Source organism: Pteropus vampyrus, unplaced genomic scaffold (genome assembly GCF_000151845.1).
Source record: "Pteropus vampyrus isolate Shadow unplaced genomic scaffold, Pvam_2.0 Scaffold144, whole genome shotgun sequence".
In the NCBI taxonomy this organism is placed as follows: domain Eukaryota; kingdom Metazoa; phylum Chordata; class Mammalia; order Chiroptera; family Pteropodidae; genus Pteropus; species Pteropus vampyrus.
In genome coordinates this window covers 3,664,532-3,667,033 of record NW_011888925.1, presented here as the reverse complement: position 1 = coordinate 3,667,033, position 2,502 = coordinate 3,664,532, and positions in this window count along the sequence as shown.

The following is a 2,502-nucleotide window of genomic DNA, read 5'->3' as shown; positions in this document are numbered from 1 at the left end:
GTGCTGTGTGATATCCTGGGAAAGAACATTCTGGGCAGGACCTCAGGGAAGTGCAAAAGCCCTGAGATGGGTGTGTGCCTGATGGGTCTGAGGGGGCCAGTGTGGCTGGAGTGCAGCGAACCAGGTGGGGATTGTTTGGGAATTAGGTCAGAGAAATAATGGGGTTTTAACAGGCCTTAAGTCAGAGAGGTGACATTTGGCTGCCCCGTGGGTGATGGTTAGGAGGCTGGCAGGCTGGAGGTAAGCAGAGCAGGTGGAGGCTGCCACAGGGGGAGCAGGGCCGCTGTGGTGGGATGATAAGCAGGGATGGAGGCAGACTTGGCAGCATCTGGGCATGACTGGGTGTGGGGATTGAGGGTGAAGAGTTTAGGACACCTCCTGTGTGTCTGGCTTGGGCCTCTGGTGGAGCGTGACATAAAATGAGAGGATGGAGGGCTCACTGGGAATGGGTGCAGTGGGGGTGGGGAGAGATGAGGAGTTCAGCCCTGTAAAGGTTAAATTTGGGGTGCCTGCAGGGCGTCTGAGTGAGAGCCATCCAGAGGTAAACGTTTTTCTATTCTGCCAAAGATAGGAATACTCTTTGAACAGTGTATCTATGTAACTGTGTCTTGTGTAGCTGCTCTGATATTGTCACAAATCTGTCATTTTCTAGGCTGTTTTTAGCTGGAAAGTATCAATCTGGAGCCTAAAATGTGTATAGGAATGACTTGTTAAAAATTTTCCCAAAGCTGCACTTTTTAAAAAAGCTATTAATCACTAAATACAAAGTTTGCCTAATACCACTGAGTTAGGCATTGCTGTGCACTGAATACGTGTGTCCCCCCAAACCTCCAATGTGACGGCGTTTGGAGGTGGGGCAATTGGGAGGTAATTAGGATTAGATGAGGTCATGAGGGTGGGGCCCGTATAAAAAGCAGGAGCGACCAGAGTCCCCTCTCTCTCCACTGTGTGAGGGTATAGCAAGAAGGTGGCCCATGGCAAACCAGGAAGAAGGCCTTCACCAGACCCTGAATCTGCAGGCACCTTGATCTTGGACTTCCCAGCCTCCAGAATTGTGAGAAACAAATGTTTGTTGTATAAACCACCCAGTGTGTGATATTTTGTTTTGGCAGCCCAGCCAATTGAGACGGGCCTCATCAGGTATAACCTAGCCAGGGAGTCAGAGGTCCCCCAGCTTTCCTATTCATTGTCTGTGTGATACTGGGCAAGGAATTCATCTCCTATTCATTCATTCATTCATTCATTCATTCATTCATGACATATTTAATGAGCACTCTCTATGGCTTTGTGCCAGCACTGAGGATACAGCAATGAGCCAAGTCAACAGGTCTTTGCCCTCAAGGAGCTCCTACGTGGGTGGATAGAGACCACAAACGCATAGAGAGAGAAAGTAATGGGGAGGCCAGTGGGCCACCCATGACCCGGAGCCTCAGAGACACTGCCTGCCTTCTCTGAGGGACGCAGCAGAGTGTAGGTTCTGTCTGAGCCTAACCAAGTCCTGTGATCTGGGCTGTATGTGCCTCATCTTATTACACTCTCCTCCTGTCCATGGGAAGCATCGCTGCTGTTTTATAGATGAAGAGATGAGGTGCCCATAGTCAGGAGCCCAGGGTAGATCGCATGGTTCAGGGAGAGAGACACAGGCTTTGGGGCTGATTCTCTGTAGACCTTAGACGACTCAATCTCTCAGAGTCTCAGAGGCCACTACCTCAGAGGAACTAGACTCTAGTGACTAAGGAGCTCTCTCCAAAGCACAGGACTAGCTCAGCCATTGTTTGAAAATCTTTCCATTTATAGAGAGACACCTAATGAGGACCAAGATTTGGCCCCTGGAGAGGGAAACCCCTGCCTGGAGGTTGGAACCAGCATGGGGAATGGGGCAGGGAGGAGAATGCCAGGAGGGCACCTAGGGAGGGGCGAGGAGGCTGGTACTGAGGCATACCTTGGGTATCAAGGGAACCCAGACCCAAGGCTCTGGACCTGAACTTGGGGGTGAGTGTGCTCTGTGCTGCTCCCCAGCAAAGGGAGGCCAGGTGAGGAGCCCTTACCAGCTGCTGGCTTTCTGACTACCATCATTCACGGGTCTGTATGTCCCCACCCCAGGAGGGCCTGTGTGCCACCCCACCCCAGCTTTGGATGCCTAGGCCTGTGACCAGTTCTCACCATACCATAGGACACTGGGTTTCCTTGGACTAACTGAGATTTCTTGCAGCTCTTACATCATAGGCTCCCACACTTGCTCCCTCTACTCCCCACCCCGCTCCCTGCCCCCAACACACACACACATGGTAGTACTGGCCTAGGCCTAGGTCTAGTTTCACGTTGGCAATTGTGATACCTCATCTGACCAAACCCCCCAAAATAACAACATGCGGGCTGGTTAAGGCAGAGATTTAAGCGGGTTCCATTGAGAGAGTTCTTAAGGTGTCAGCCTCTCCTACTTTTAGGCCCGAAAGCCTTAGATCACCTGGAGATGACCTTTTTAAAGTAAAAGATAATCCT